We start from the raw sequence: 18246 nt of genomic DNA on the forward strand, positions 1-18246 counted from the left end.
ATGAATGAAAGGGAGAGATCACAACCAACACACAAGAAATACAATTTTAGGAACATATTATGAGCAACTATTTGCCAACAAATTGGGCAATTTAAGAAGAAATTGATGGAATCCTAGAGACCTATAAACTACCAAAACTGAAACAGGAAGAAACAAAAACTGAACAGACCCATACCCAGCAAGGAAATTGAAGCAGTAATTAAAAATCTCCCAACAAGGGCACCTGGGTGGCTCAGTCAGTTAAGCATCTGCCTTTGGCTCAGGTCATGTTCCCAGGATCCTGGGATCAAGCCCTGCTTCTCCTTCTCCCACTTTCCCGACTTGTGCTCGCTTTCTCTCTCTGATAAATAAATAATACCTTTTTTTAAAATCTCCCAACAAGCAAGAGTCCAGGGCTAGATGGCTTCCCAGCAGAATTCTACAAAACACTTTAAGAATTAATACCAACTCTTCTGAAGCTGTTTCCAAAAAAAATTAAAATGGAAGGAAAACTTCCAAACTCTTTCTATGAGACCAGCATTACTTGATTCCAAAACAAAAGACCGCACCAAAAAGGAGAATTGCAGACCAATATCCGTGATGAACATGGATCCAAAATCCTCAACAAGATATTAGCTAATAGGATCCAACAGCACATTAAAAGGATTATTCAGCACAACTAACTGGGATTTATTCCTGGGCTGCCAGGGTGGTTCAACATCTTCAAATGTGATACACTACAATGTAATACACTGCACTGATAAAAGAAAGGAAAACAACCATATGATCCTCTGAATACATGCAGAAAAAACATTTAACAAAGTACAACACCCTTTCTTGATTAAAACTCTCTGCAGTGTAGGGAGAGAAGGAACATACCTCAATATCATAAAAGCCATATATAAAAACCCCAGAGCAAATATCATTGTCAATGAAGAAAAACTGAGAGCTTTTTCCCCTAAGGTCAGGAACATAGCAGGGATGTCTAGCATCACCACTGTTGTTCAGAATACTACTAAAAGTCCTAGCCTTAGCAATCGGGCAAGAAAAAGAAATAAAAGGCATCCAAATCAGCAAAGAAGAAGTCAAACTTGCACTCTTCATAGATGACATGATACTCTATGTGCAAAACCCAAAAGACTCCACCCCAAAATTACTAGAACTCATACAGAAATTCATCAAAGTGGCGGGATATAAAATTAATGCACAGAAATCAGTTGCATTTCTATACAGTAACAATGAGAAAGAAAAAAGAGAAATTAAGAACTCTTTCTCACTTACAATTGCATCCAAAACCATAAAATATCTAGGAATAAACCTAACCAAAGAGTCAAAAAATCTGTACTCAGAAAACTAAATAACAATCCATGAAAGAAATTGAGGAAGCAGTAATTAAAAATCAGAAATCAGTTGCCTTTCTCTACAGTAACAATGAGACAGACAATGGAAAAAATGTTCCATGCTCACAGATTGGAAGAATAAATATTGTTAAAATGTCTATGCCACCCAGAGTAATCTACACATTCAATGCAATCCCTACCAAAATACTATCAACTTTTTTTCACAAAGCTGGAACATTTGTTGATTATCCTAAAATTTTAATCCTAGAATTTGTACAGAACCAGAGAAGTCCCCAAACAGCCAAAGGAATATCGAAAAAGAAAACCAAAGCTAGTGACATCACAATTCCAGACTTCAAGCTCTATTACAAAGCTGTAATCATCAAGACAATATGGTACTGACACAAAAACAGACACATAGATCAATGGAACAGAATAGAGAGCCCAGAAATAGACCCTCAGCTCTATAGTCAATCTTTGACAAAGCAGGAAAGAATATCCAATGGAGGGTGCCTGGGTGGCTCAGTTCGTTAAGCAACTGCTTTCAGCTCAGGTCAAGCTCCTGGAGTCGTGGGACTTAGTGCCGCATCAGGCTCCCTGTTCAGTGGGGAGTCTGCTTCTCCCTCTGACCCTCCCCCTTCTCATACTTTCTCTCTCTCTCAAGTAAATAAATAAAATCTTAAAAAAAAATCCAATGGAAAAACGAGTCTCTTCAATAAATGGTGCCGGGAAAATTGGACAGCCACATGCACAAGAATGAAACTGGACCATTCCCTTTCACCATACACAAAAATAGATTCAAAATGGATAAAAGACCTTAATGTGAGAGAGGAATCCATCAGAATTCTAGAGGAGAACAAAGGCAGCAACCTCTCTGACCTCAGCCACAGCAACTTCTTCCTACACACATCTCCAAAGGCAAGGGAAACAAAGGAAAAATGACCTATTGGGATTTTATCAAGTTAAAAAACTTTTGCACAGCAAAGGAAACAACAAAACCAAAAGACAATGGACAGAATGGGAGAAGATACTTGCAATTGTATCAGATAAAGGGTTAGTATCCAAAACCTATAAAGAACTTAGCAAACTCAACACCCAAACAAATAATCCTATCCAGAAATGGGCAGAAGACAAGAACAGACATTTCTCCAAAGACACAAACGGCAAACAGACACATGAAAAAGTGCTCAACATCACTTGGCATCAGGGAAATACAAATCAAAACCACAATGAGATACCACCTCATACCAATCAGAATGGCTAAAATTAACAAATCAGGAAACGACAGATGTTGACAAGGATGCAGAGAAAGGGGAACCCTCTTACATTGTTGATGGGAATGAAAACTGGTCAGTATGGAGGTTCCTCAAAAAGTTGAAAATAGAGCTACCCTATGACCCAGCAATTGCACTACTGGGAATTTACCCCAAGGATACAAATGCAGTGATCCAAAGGGCACCTTCACCCCAGTGTTCATGCATCAATGTCCACAACAGCCAAACTATGCAAAAAGCCCAGATGTCTATCAGCAGATGAATGGATAAAGATGATGTAGTATGGATGTATACATACACACACACACACACACACACGCACGCACGCACACACAAAATATGGAATATTACTCAGCCATCAAAAAAATGAAATCTTGCCACTTGCAAGGAGATGGATAAAACTAGAAGTATTATGCTAAGCAAAATAAGTCAATCAGAAAAAGACAATTCCATATGACCTCACCTATATGTGGAATTTAAGAAACAAAACAAAGGAGCACAGGGGAAGAGAGGAAAAAATAAAATCAGATGAAATCAGAGAGGGAGACAAACCATGAGACTTTCAACATAGGAAACAAACTGAGGGTTGCTGGAGAGGAAGGGGTAGAGGGATGGGTTAACTGGGTGATGGACATCAAGGAGGGCAAGTGATACAATGAGCACTGGGTATTATATAAGACTGACAAATCAATGACCTCTACCTCTGAAACTAATAATACTTTATATGTTAACTGAATTTAACTAAAAATTTAAAAAATAGGGGGACAGGTGAGGAAGGATCCTGGAAATGTGGTTTATTTATATATATATATATTTTTTTCTCTCTTGTCATCTACTTTTATCAGTCTTTTTGTTTTTGTTTGTATACTTCATAAATCTTACCCTGGGGCCTATTTGGGCTGGGCCTTCTCTTTTATTTTATCTTTCTTTTTTTCCTGTCTCTCTTTCTCTCTTTTTTTTTCTTTCTTTTTTCTTTCTTTTGGGTGGGGACTCTTGATTGCTCAGAGGCATTCCAGGGTGCACCTTGCCTGCACCATAGTCAATACATTCAGCTACATCCGTTCAGCCATCTCTCACCAAAATGACTAGGAGGAGGAATGCCCAACAGAAGAAAAATTCAGAGGCTGGGCCTTCTGCAACAGAGCTAATGGCTATGGACATAGACAATATGTCAGAAAGGGAATTCAGGCTAACAATTATCCAGGCAATAGCTAGGTTGGAGAAAGCAAATGGAATTGATTAGGGCAGAAGTGAAAGCCACCAGAGATGATGTTCACAATGTTCTCAATGAGTTCCAATCTAATCTAAATTCTCTAAAAGCTAGGGTAACTGAGACAGAAGACAGAATTAGTGATCTGGAGGACAAACAGAGAGAAAGGATGAGGAGGAAGTCTGGAACAAACAGCTTAGAAGCCATGAAAACAGAATTAGGGAAATAAACGATGCCATGAAACGTTTCAACATCAGAATTATTGGAATCCCTGAGGGGGAGGAGAAAGAAAGAAGACTAGAAGATATAGTTGAACAAATTCTCCATGAAAATTTTCCCAATCTCGCAAATGGAACCAGCGTTCATGTACTAGAGGCAGGATGGTCTCCCCCCCAAGATTATAGAATCTAGAAAGACCTCAAGACACCGGATAGTGAGAATGATGAATCATAATGGTAGACAGGACCTCTTGAAAGCAGCTAGGACAAAGAAGTTCCTTAGTACAAAGGAAAGCCCATCAGAATAACATCAGACCTGTCCACAGAAACCTGACACGCCAGAAGGGGCTGGCGAGACATATTCAGGGCACTAAATGAGAAGAACATGCAGCCAAGAATACTTTATCCAGCAAGACTGACATTCAAAATGGATGGAGAGATAGTTTCCAAGACCGGCAAGGTTTAAAAGAGTATGCGACCACCAAGCTGACACTGCAGGAAATATTAAGGGGGGGGGGGGCTCTATAAAAGAGGAAAAATCCTAAGAATATCATTGAACAGAAATATATGGAGACAATCTACAGAAAGAAAGACTTCAAAGGTAACACGATGTCAATAAAAACGTATCTCTCAATAATCACTCTCAATGTGAATGGCCTAAACGCACCCATAAAATGACACAGGGTTGCAGACTGGATAAAACGACAGGACCCATCCATATGTTGTCTACAAGAGACCCATTTCGAACCTAAGGATACACCCAGACTGAAAGTGAAGGGATGAAGAAGCATCTTTCATGCCAATGGGCCTCAAAAGAAGGCCAGGGTAGCGATTCTCATATCAGATAAATTAGATTTTAAACTAAAGACAGTAGTCAGAGATACAGAAGGACACTACATAATTCTTAAAGGGACTATCCACCAAGATGATCTAACAATTGTAAATATCTATGCCCCCAATATGGGAGCAGCCAATTACATAAGAAAACTATTAATCAAGATAAAGAGTCATATTGATATGAATACCTTAATAGTAGGAGATCTTAACATGCCTCTCTCAGTAATAGATCATCCAAGCAGAAAATCAATAAAGAAACAAGAGCATTGAATGACACATGGGACCAGATGGACCTCATAGATATATACAGAACATTCCACCCTAAAACAACAGAATACTCATTCTTCTCAAGTGCACGTGGAACCTTCTCCAGAATAGACCACATACTGGGCCACAAATCAGGGCTCAACCAATACCAAAAGACTGAGATTATTCCCTGCATATTCTCAGATCACAATGCTTTGAAACTGGAGCTCAATCACAAGGAAAAGTTTGGAAGGAACTCAAACACCTAGAAGCTAAAGACCACCTTGCTTAAGAATGCTTGGATCAACCAGGAGTTCAAAGAAGAACTTAAACAATTCATGGAAACCATTGAGAATGAAGAAACTTCGGCCCAAAACCTATGGGATACAGCAAAGGTGGTCCTAAGGGGGAAATACATAGCCATCCAAGCCTCCCTCAAAAAAACATGAAAAATCCAGAATATACCAGCTGTCTCTATATCTTAAAGAACTAGAGAATCAACAACAAATTAAGCCAACTCCACACACAAGAAGGGAAATAATCAAGATCAGAGCAGAGATCAGTGAGATAGAAACTAGAGATACAGTAGAATGTATCAATGAAACTAGAAGCTGGTTTTTTGAAAGAATCAATAAGATCAATAAACCACTGGCCACACTAATCCAAAAGAAGAGAGAGAAGGCCCAAATTAATAAAATTATAAATGAAAAGGGAGAGATCACAACTAACACCAAGGAAGTAGAAACAATCATCAGAAGTTATTATCAACAGTTTTATGCCAATAAGCTAAGCAATCTAGATGAAATGGATGCAGTCCTGGAAAACTATAAACTCCCAAAATTGAACCAGGAAGAAACTGACAACCTGAATAGACCGATATCTAGTAATGAGATTGAAGCAGTGATGAAAAACCTCCTGAAAAACAAGAGCCCAGGACCTGACGGATTCCCTGGGGAATTCTACCAAACTTTCAAAGAGAAAATAACACCTATTCTCCTGAAGCTGTTTCAAAAAATTGAAGCAGAAGGAAAACTTCCAGATTCTTTTTATGAAGCCAGCATTACCCTGATCCCCAAACCAGGCAAAGACCCTACCAAAAAGGAGAATTTCAGACCAGTATCACTGATGAATATGGATGCTAAGATTCTCAACAAGATCCTAGCAAATAGGATCCAATAGCACATTAAAAAGATTATCCACCATGACCAGGTGGGATTCATCCCTGGGTTGCAAGGATGGTTCAACATTCGCAAATCAATCAATGTGATAGAACATATCAGTAAGAGAAGAGAGAAGAACCACACAGTCCTCTCGATTGATGCAGAAAAAGCATTTGACAAAATCCAGCATCCGTTCCTGATTAAAACACCTCAAAGTATAGGGATAGAGGGAACATTCCTGAACATCATAAAATCTATCTATGAAAAACCCACAGCAAGTATCATCTTCAATGGGAAAAAGCTTGCAGCCTTCCCGTTGAGATCAGGAACACGACAAGGATGCCCACCTCACCACTCTTGTTCAACATAGTATTAGAAGTCCTAGCAACACCAAGCAGACAACAAAGAGAAATAAAAGGTATCCAAATTGGCAATGAAGAAGTCAAACTCTCTCTCTCTTCGCAGATGACATGATACTTTATATGGAAAACCCAAAAGATTCCACCCCCAAACTACTAGAACTCATACAGCAATTCAGTAACGTGGCAGGATACAAAGTCAATGTACAGAAATCAGTTGCTTTCTTATACACTAACAATGAAAACACAGAAAGGGAAATTAGAGAATCGATTCCATTTACTATAGCACCAAGAACCATAAGATACCTGGGAATAAACCTAATCAAAGAGGTAAAGGATCTGTACTGGAGGAACTACAGAACACTCATGAAAGAAATCAAAGAAGACACAAAAGATGGAAGACCATTCCATGCTCTTGGATTGGAAGAATAAACATTGTTAAAATGTCTATACAGCCTAGAGCAATCTATACTTTTAATGCCATTCTGATCAAAATTCCACCAGTATTTTTCAAATAGCTGGAGCAAATAAACCTAAAATTTGTATGGAATCAGAAGAGACCCCGAATTGCTAAGGAAATGTTGAAAAACAAAAATAAAACTGGCGGCATCACATTACCTGATTTCAAGCTTTACTACAAAGCTGTGATCACCAAGACAGCATGGTACTGGCATAAAAACAGACACATAGACCAGTGGAACACAGAAGAGAGCCCAGATATGGACCCTCAACTCTATGGTCAAATAACCTTCGACAAAGCAGGAAAAAATATACAGTGGAAAAAAAGACAGTCTCTTCTATAAATGGTGCTGGGAAAACTGGACAGCTATATGTAGAAGAATGAAACTTGACCATTCTCTTGCACCATACACAAAGATAAACTCGAAATGGATAAAAGACTTCAACGTGAGGCAGGAATCCATCAGAATCACAAACGAGAACATAGGCAGTAACCTCTTAGATATCACCCACAGCAACTTCTTTCAAGATATGTCTCCAAAGGCAAAGGAAACAAAAGCGAAAATGAACTTATGGGACTTCATCTTTTGCACAGCAAAGGAAACAGTCAACAAAACAAAGAGGCAACCCACGGAATGGGAGAAGATATTTGCAAATGACAGTACAGACAAAAGGCTGATATCCAGGATCTATAAAGAACTTCTCAAACTCAACACACACAAAACAGATAATCATGTCAAAAAATGTGCAGAAGACATGAACAGACACTTCTCCAATGAAGACATACAAATGGCTATCAGACACATGAAAAAATGTTCATCATCACTAGCCATCAGGGAGATTCAAATTAAAACCACATTCAGATACCACCTTACACCAGTTAGAATGGCCAAAATTAGCAAGACAGGAAACAATGTGTGTTGGAGAGGATGTGGAGAAAGGGGAACCCTCTTACACTGTTGGTGGGAATGCAAGTTGGTGCAGCCAATTTGGAGAACAGTGTGGAGATTCCTCAAGAAATTAAAAATAGAGATTCCCTATGACCCTACAATTGCACTACTGGGTATTTTCCCCAAAGATACAGATGTAGTGAAAAGAAGGGCCATCTGTATGCCAATGTTCATAGCAGCAATGGCCACGGTCGCCAAACTGTGGAAAGAACCAGGATGCCCTTCACTGGACGAATGGATAAGGAAGATGTGGTCCATATACACTATGGAGTATTATGCCTCCATCAGAAAGGATGAATACCCAACTTTTGTATCAACATGGATGGGACTGGAAGAGATTATGCTGAGTGAAATAAGTCAAGCGGAGAGAGTCAATTATCATATGCTTTCACTTATTTGTGGAGCATAACAAATAACACAGAGGACAAGGGGAGATGGAGAGGAGAAGGGAGTTGAGGGAAATTGGAGGGGGAGATGAACCATGAGAGACTATGGACTCTGAAAAACAACCTGAGGGTTTTGAAGGGACGGGGGGTGGGAGGTTGGAGGAGCCTGGTGGTGGGTATTATGGAGGGCACATATTGCATGGAGCACTGGGTGTGGTGCATAAACAATGAATTCTGTTACACTGAAAAGAAATTAAATTTTAAAAAGGCAATTAAAAAAGTTTTTTAAATAAAAATAAATGAAAAAAAAAAAGAGTAGAGTTCATTGCAAATGAACAGCCAGATAAAGAATTACATAGGGCAAGAGGTTGGAAGTACAGTACTTCCATGCCTTCCCTAGCATGCCACACAACACATTGATGTCTTCATCAACTCAATTCCCCAAACCTCATTGTTCAAGAGTTTTATTGACACTTCAATAAGTAATAATTGACTGGAACAATGTCCATTGATGAACTTACTCTCCACGCCCCCTAACTTCCTGGGGGTTTCTGACCCTTTAATCACATAGTTGATTCCTCTGTGACCAGCCCCCATCTCAAAGTTGGCTAGGGGCCTGCAAAGAGTCACCTCATTAGCATAAACTCGGGTATGGTCAAAAGGGGATAGTTTTGAAGAACAAAAGATACTCCTAATGCCCAAGAAATTCTGAGGGTTTGGGAACCTCTGTGCTGGGAACTAGAGATAAAGATCAATATACATTTTTTATTTTACCCACCTTCTCAAATTCTACCAAAACACAAGGAAAACTCTTCCTAACTCATTCTAGGAGGCCAACATTACACAATGTCAGCAAAAGACATCACAAGAAAGAAAAACTATAGACTAATATTCCTTACAGATAAAATCAAAACCTCACCAAAATACTAGCTAACTGAATCTAATAGAATTTCAAACGATCATATCAAGTGGGATTTATCTCAAGAATACAAGGCTGATTTTCATGCAAAAATCAATGTAATGCAACATATTAGTAGGATGAAGGAAAAAACACACAGGATCTCAAATGATACAGAAAAAGCATATGACAAAACCCAACATCCTCTCATGACAAAAATGAACTAGGAAGGGGTGCCCAGGTGGCTCAGTGGGTTAAAGCCTCTGCCTTCAGCTCAGGTCATGACCTCAGGGTCCTGGGATCGAGCCCCGCATGGGGCTCTCTGCTCAGCGGGGAGCCTGCTTCCCCCTCTCTGTCTGCTGGCCTCTCTGCCTACTTGTGATCTCTATCTCTGTCAAATAAATAAATAAAATCTTTTTAAAAAAATGAACTAGGAATAGAAAGGAACTTCCTGAACATGATAAAGAGCATATACTGAATTGTTAATATTGTAATGGTCATGTCTAAATCATTTATAACTCAAGGATAATGGTTAAAACACAAAAGTATTAAAAATTAACTACAGTCACAATAATTTTGTTAATGGATATGCAATATAAGAAAATGTAAACTGTGATACCAAAACACATCAAAATTACAAAATGTGAAAGGTATAGCACAAAAATAGAGCTTTTGTGTGCATTCGAAACTCGGTTGTCACCAGCTTAGACTGTTATAAAATGTTTTAGGTAAGATTCATGTTAATGAGAAAACAAAAAAATAGAATAGATACAAAAAAGGTAAAAAGAAAGGAATCAGGGGTGCCTGATTCTAATGAATTAGAAAAACAGTATAAGAACAAAATTTTTTAAAAATAACAAAATGAAAGGCGCCTGGGTGGCTCAATGGGTTAAAGCCTCTGCTTTTGGCTCTGGTCATGATCCCAGGGTCCTAGGATCAAGCCCCGCGTTGGGCTCTCTGCTCAGCGGAGAGCTTGCTTTCCCCTCTCTCTCCGCCTGCCTCTCTACCTACTTGTGATCTCTCTGTCAAATAAATAAATAAAATCTTTAAACAAAACAAAACAAAACAAAAATGATGGGGTGCCTGGATGGCTCAGTGGGTTGAAGCCTCTGCCTTCAGCTCAGGTCATGGTCCCAGGATCCTGGGATCAAGCCCCGCATTGGGCTCTCTGCTCAGCAGGAAGCCTGCTTTCCCCTCTCTCTCTCTCTCTCTGCCTGCCTCTCTGCCTACTTGTGATCTCTATCTGTCAAATAAATAAAATCTTAAAAAAAAAAATGAGAAGTTCAACAAAGAGACAGAAAACCACCCTAGTCACAACAGCATCAAAAATAATAAAATACTTAGAAATAAATTTAAAATAAGGAAATGAAAGATACACTCACTGAAAACTATAAGACACTGATGAAAGAAATTGAATATACAAACGAACAGAAAAGTTATCCTGAGTTCATTATTGTTAAAATGTCCATATTGCCTCAAGTCATCTATAGATTCCATGTAATCTCCAGGCTGCCAAGGGCTGAGAAGTGGAGGGAAGTAGGGAGAGACTGGTAAAAGGGTACAAACTTTCAGTTATAAGATGAATAAATTCTGAGGATCTAATGTATAATATGACTATATTTGATAATACCGTATTGTACAATTGAAGTTTGCTATAACAGTAGATCTTAAGTGTTCTCTCTCACACACACAAAGGGAAAACTATGTGAGGTGACTGATGTGTTAATCAACTTGAATGAGGGAATTCTTTCACAGTGTATATGTACACCAAATCATCATGTTGTACACTTTAAATACACTACAATTTCATTTATCCATTATACCTCACTAAAACTGGAAAAAATAAGAAATTAAAGAACATCTAAATAAATGAAAAGACATCCCATGTTCATGGACTAAAGATTTAATATTTTGAGATGGCAGCACTCCTCAAATTGATATTTAGAACCAATCAATCTCCAGCTTCCCTTTTTCAGACATGAACACACTGATTCAAAACTCATATGGAATGTCAAGGAACCCTGGATAGCCGAAAGAATCCTGAAGAAGAAGAAAGTTTGAGGTCTCACACTTACTGATTTCAATAGTTCCTACAAAGGGACAATAATCAAAACAGTATGGTACTGACATAAGCACACAGATACATAAATCAAGGGAATAGAATTAGGAGTCTATAAATAAACCCAGTCATCTATGGTCAACTGATTTTCAGTAAGGGGGCCAAGTTCACTCAACATGAAATAACAGTCTTTCAAACAAATAGTGCTTAAGCAACCTGCAAAAGGATAAAATTGAACTCTTGCCTGTACCACATACAAACACTATTCAAAATGGATCAAACAGCCAAATGTAAGAGCTAAAACAATAAACGCTTAGAAGAAAATACTGGACTAAATCTTCATAACCTTGATGTAGCAATGCATTCTTAGGACACCAAATAAAAATGTAGGTTAAGTTTGGCTTCATCAAAATCAAAACCTTTTGAGTATTGAAGGACACAAAAAAACAACTCATGAATGGAATAAAATATTTTCTTTTTTTTTTGGAATAAAATATTTTCAAATTATATATCTGATAAGGATTTCATATACTGAATATATATAAACCATTCTTACAACTCAAATGACAAACCAATTCATTAATGAGCAAAAGATCTAAAAAGACATTTCTCCAAAGAAATTACACAAATGGCCAAGAAGGACATAAAAAGATGCTCAACATCACTAGTCATTAGGAAAATACAAATCGAAACTATAATGAGATACCACTTACGCACTAGAATGGTTATAATAGAAAACAAAACAATAACTTTTTTTAATGGAAAAAAACAACTGTTGGCAAGAACTTGGAAAACTGGAACCCTAAAACACTGCTGGTAGGAATGTAAAATGGTATAGCTGCTGTAAAAAAGTCTGGCGGTTCCTGAAAAAGTTAAACCTATGACCCTGCAATTCCACTCCTAGGTATATACCCAATGGAACAAAAAACATGTCCATGCAAAAACTTGTATACTGAAGTTCATAGAAGCAATCCTGGTGATAGTCAAAATGTAGAAACCCAAAAGTTAATCAACTGATGAAAGGATAAACAAATGTGGTATATCCAAAAGAAGAGTGAAGTATGTAACAACACTCAAGAATCTTGAAAATATTATGCTAGGTAAAAGAAGCCAAACACAAAAGGCAACATATTTTATGATTCTATTTATGTGAAATACCCAGAACTGGCAAATCCATAGAGATAGATCAGTGGTAGCCAGGGACTGGAGATAAGAGGCAATAATAACAAGTGACTGTTCAGTGAGTACAGGATTTATTTTAAGGATGATAAAAAATGCTCTAAATAAAACAAAACCAAACAAAAACGTTCTGGAATTAGATAGTGGTAATGGTGGCACAACCCTGTGAATGTAACAAAACCACAGAGTTCTAATACTTTAAATGGTAGAGATGAAAAATAAATAAAAAGTAAAATAAAATAAAATGACAGAAATCATTTTTTCCTCAATGTTAAAAAAGAAAAACTCCATGAGATGGGTAAGAGGATATTCCTACATTACAGCTGGGATTTGCAAAGATCAACTCACTTCCCTAAATTCAAATTAAAACCAAAGCTGGGGCACCTCCTAAAACCTTATGTTGCTTTTTTTTACAGATTTATGTATTTATGGGACCCTCGGGTGGCACAATCCGCTAAGCTTTGGACTTTTGGCTTCCCCTCAGGTCATGATCTCAGGATCCTGAGATGGATGGAGGCCCCCCCTTGAGCTGGCGCTCAACAGGGGATCTTCTTGAGTTTCTCTCTCCCTCTCTGCACCTCCTCCACCGTGCTCTCTCTCTCGCTCTCTCTCTTAAATAAATAAATCTTTTAAGAAAAGATTGATTTCTTTTAGAGACAGAGAATGCGCCTGCACACACAGCGCGGGGGAGGGCCAAAGGGGGGGAGAGAGAAAATCCCAAGCCGACTCCTCGCTGAGGTTGGAGCCCCAGGGGGGGGCTCAATCTCACAACCCTCCGACCACAACCAGGAGGAAACCAAGACTAGGCGGCTCAGCCGACTGAGCCACCCTGTTGTTCGCCAAAACCTTCTAACCACTAAGCTACAATCAGCGTAAAAAATTAAAACCGTTAAAGTTCAACCCTAAGTCTCCAGTGGGTTTTGGTGTTTGTATTTGTCTTGGGGGAGTGTGGAGGTACGGATTTGGGGGCGCGATACGGACAGCGGGTTTGGCCTATGGGGAAGTTCGGGGAGCACCCTCTGCCTCAGCCTGGGCACTTGGGGAGGACAAGCCAGAGCTGGGAGGACACCGGGGCGGAGAGATTCCAATACTCACCACACAAGCCTCGAAACAGGCCCCCCTTCGCCTTCCGGTGCACCTCTGCTGCTCAAGTGTGAGCGCTAGGTCCTCAGACACCACCACCCAACGCCCTCCGCAACCGCCCCGCAGCCGGTTATCGCCTCGGCGTCTTGCGACCTCTCAAAGGTGCACTAGCCCACGCGCGGGCGGAAGCACACAGAGCGCGCCGTCTGCGCTCCAACGCCGCGCCGTCTGCGCTCCAACGCCGCGCCGTCTGCGCTCCAACGCCGCGCCGTCTGCGCTCCAACGCCGCGCCGTCTGCGCTCCAACGCCGCGCCGTCTGCGCTCCAACGCCGCGCCGTCTGCGCTCCAACGCCGCGCCGTCTGCGCTCCAACGCCGCGCCGTCTGCGCTCCAACGCCGCGCCGTCTGCGCTCCAACGCCGCGCCGTCTGCGCTCCAACGCCGCGCCTGCGCCCACGTGCCCAAGAGCCCGAGTCCTGCGCCTGCCCCTTCTCACCACCCATCCAACCCGTAGAAGGCCGACCCCGCTTCCGGATTTCCCAACACTCTTTCACGGCTTCCTCCTTCCCGCCCACCCTACAGTTCGGCAACTCTCTGCAGAGATTGGGAGGGGAGTAAGATACTCGCCTTGGCTGCCGCGGATAAGGGGACGCCAACTCAGTATTGGAGATAAATTTTTTAATTAATTTTTAATTTCCAAATTTAAAAAATTAAATATAAAAGTGCCATGAAAGGGGCGCCTGGGTGGCTCAGTGGGTTAAAAGCCTCTGCCTTCGGCTCCGGTCATGATCTCAGGGTCCTGGGATCGAGCCCCACATCGGGCCCTCTGCTTGGCGGGGAGCCTGCTTCCCCCCCCCCTCTGCCTGCCTCTCTGCCTACTTGTGATCTCTGTCAAATAAATAAAATCTTTAAAAAAAAATTTTTTTAAAGTGCCATGAAGTGCTACATGAGAGGCTAAAGCAAAAGGGGAAAATCAGGAATCCTGACCCTGTTTTTATTTAAAATTTTAATATTGTGTTCATCATGCATTTTTTTGGTGTTTTAATGTTTTTCAACATTGCATCATTTAGAAGGGTTTTGTTTTTTTTTTTATTTTAATTATTTATTTGCCAGAGAGAGAGTGTGTGCCCAAGAGAGAACGTGTACAAGCAGGGAAGAAGCAGGCAGAGGGAGAAGCAGACTCCCAGCCCAACAAGGCGCCCACTGCAGGACTGGATACCTAGACCTCAGGATCATGATCCCAGCGGAAGGCAGACGCTTAACCAGCAGAGCCTCCCAGGCGTCCCTTAAAACAGTTTTTGAAAAATCTTCAGTACTGTGTATTTTGAGTTCTCAATATGTCCCTTTAATTTGGTGCTGAAAGTGATTACCTTAGCAACTGTGTTCTTCTCATCCTAGTGACAGCTCTGCCCTGCTGTCACCTTCAGTATCGTAGTGGCAGAAAATCTAAAGTGCAAGGGGTAGGGTTGGTGTGGGGGGGGGGGGTGGCAGGCGGACAAAGGGGATAGCAGGGAACTTCTAGAATTCCAGAAGCAGGTTTGCCCTGTCCCAGGACAAAACCTCAGGGGAGGATAGGGAAGGGAGAGTTACACCTGTGACCTATTTACGGGCCCCTACATTACTAACAAGTTTATTAATATTCTTTCTAATAAGTCATTATTACTAAGAATAATCATTTTAATAATAATAAAGTAAAAAATCAATAACAGCAAATAATACTAATATAATACTTGTTAATAAGACACCAACGTGCTAAACACAACAAAATTATTTCATTTATGCCTCATGACAATTCTTGGTTCTAATATTATTAATATTATCTGATTTTACAGTTAAAGAAACAGGGTCAAGGTGGTGAAGTCTCTTGTACCTCCAGAATGCACAAGTGGCAGAAGCAGGATCCAAATCCACACTAGCTAATCTCAGAGCCCTTTCTTGGGAATCACTAATCAAGAAGCTCCTAACCCTCTACCTGCGACTGATTTGGTGGAGATTTCATCAGAAAAGGCATTAAAATGCCAATAAAAACTTTAGAAACAAATTGGGATATGAGGACATCTGTTACAACACATCCCATCAATGAGTTAAACTAGGAAAACATTATGTAGTTGGTGCTTAAGCAATACACGTTTCAAGTACACAGGTCCACTTCAGATTCTTTTAATAAATACAGTGCAGTATTGTAAGTGTATTTTCTCTTCCTTATGATTTTCTTACTAACATTTTCTTTTCTCTAGCTGAAGAATACAGTATACAACACAAAATACAAATTATATATTCATGGGTATGTTATGTTATCGATAAGGCTTCTGGTCAACAGTAGTTATGTTTTTGGGAGTCAAAAGATATGTGCAGATTTTTGAGGGGGTATATTGGTACTCCTAACCGCCATATTGTTCAAGGGTTGATAGTCATTACTTTCATAAATCCCAAAATGTATATAAAACTTGTAACAACCATTTCAGATGAAAGCTCTTTCTAAAGGAGGCATAAAAGGGTGTTTATTTCTATGTCACCCAAAAGCATGCTGTATCCCCCACAGCCTCAGCCAAGTGACAGGACACTGGTACTTCAGTGACCCCTCTCTCTCTCTCTCTCTGGAACGTTTGGGGCAAGGGGGTGTTTGTTGTACAATTGGATGGTCTACTTTCAGTCCATATCTGCAAAACCAGTTTCTAATGTAGATTCTGGATCATGCTCTGTAATTGGACATCAAACTTGTGCTGGGCACCTGGAATTCAGAGCCAACCAGTCTCCCTAAAACCACTGCTGCTACCAGCAGTCTGCGTAGGAGGAAGAAGGCTGCCCTACACTCTTATGAGGACTTCTTCCAAAGGTGGTCAAACCAGACCTTCACGTTTGACAACTAAAATTTTACTAAGGACCTGGGTGACCTTACCCAAAGCCATGTAAGGAAGATGATTTTAGATAATTCCCAGACCCTGTCTTTTAAATAGTTATGCATTTATTTTGATGCAAATTAAAAATGATTAAAACAGCACATGAAATCGTGTGCTAATTTTGCTCCTACTAAAGCTAAAGAAGGTATTTTAATCTTTAACAAAATATATTAAGGGGGCACCTGGGTGGCTCAGTGGGTTAAGCCGCTGCCTTCGGCTCAGGTCATGATCTTGGGGTCCTGGGATCGAGCCCCGCATCGGGCTCCTTGCTCAGCAGGGAGCCTGCTTCCTCCTCTCTCTCTCTCTGCCTGCCTCTCTGCCTGCTTGTGCTCTCTGTCTCTCTCTCTGTCAAATAAATAAATAAATAAAATCTTTAAAAAATATATATATATTAAGTAAATGATAAAAGAGACATCATGAGGTGTTAGAGCCTCCACAGAACTTGGCAGTTGGCCTTCTGGTATATGTGGTCACCTAAAAATTCCCTTCTATCTGCCAGGTGGTACAACTCCTGATCCCAGCCAGAGATATTGCATAACTTTCATTTTGAAAAGGTTCTGGAGGGATGCTTGGGTGGCTCAGTCAGTTAAGTGTCTGCCTTCGGCTCAGGAAATATTTTCTAACAGTTCTTCCAGCTCCAAACTTTCAAGGGTTACAAATAGTTGAATATTGCTTAATTCGTGAAACAAGGGACACAAATAGTTATTTAAAGTACTTTACTAAAACACACAACCTAGTAGAATTTAAACACCAGAGGAATATAGCTCCAACAGGACATGAGTGAAATTCTTTTATACCTATATATTTCATAGGAAGTTGGAGCACTTGGGTGTCTCAGTTGGTTAAGCATCTACATTCGGCTCAGGTCATGATCCCAGGGTCCTGGGATGGAGCCCCACACTGGCTCCTTGCTCAATGGAGGCTCAGCCTCTGCTTGTGTGCTCTCTCTTTCTCTCTTGCACGCTCTCAAATAAATAAATAAATAAAATCTTTAAAAAAAAAAAAAGAAAGAAAAGTTTCTGGAGCATCGGGACTAGTAACTACTCTGTGTCACTGGCCACACCGAATTAATTCAATCATGACCAATTTTCCCAGTGCTACTTTACTGAGGACCTGGGTGATGATACCCAAACCTTTGTAAGGAAGATGATTTGAGTTACTATTTGGTTTTGCTTCTTTTCCCCTCAAGAATAACAGGCCGAACTCTTTATTTTCTTCATACCTCTATATATTTTTTTAAAATTTTATTTATGTATTTGAGAGAGTGTGAGAGAGCACAAGCAGGGGGAGCAGCATGCAGAGGGAGAGGCAGAAGCAGGCTCCCCGCTCAGCATAGAGCCCGATGTGGGGTTCCATCCTAGGGCCCCGGGATCATGACCTGAGCTGAAGGCAGATGCTTAAACAGGCTGAGCCACCTAGGCACCCCTATGCTTCTATGTTTTTTAAACCCAATGAATATGACATAATAATAACAACACAAGTAATGGCCCATAAACATTTCTGTAATTCCAAGACCTGTGCTAAGTATATGACATATAATTTATTGTGCCAAGACCTGTGGTAAGTATATGATATACAATTTATTTCTTTGGTAAATATTTTGACACTTCCCCCATACACTGCCTTTTATTGCAATGTGACCATTTCCTGAAAAATGCCCTACACAGCTCCCAACCCAAATATTAGAGGAGTGACAACACAAGCACTCCAA

Source organism: Martes martes, assembly GCF_963455335.1.
Source record: "Martes martes genome assembly, chromosome: 18".
Classification (NCBI taxonomy): Eukaryota; Metazoa; Chordata; class Mammalia; order Carnivora; family Mustelidae; genus Martes; species Martes martes.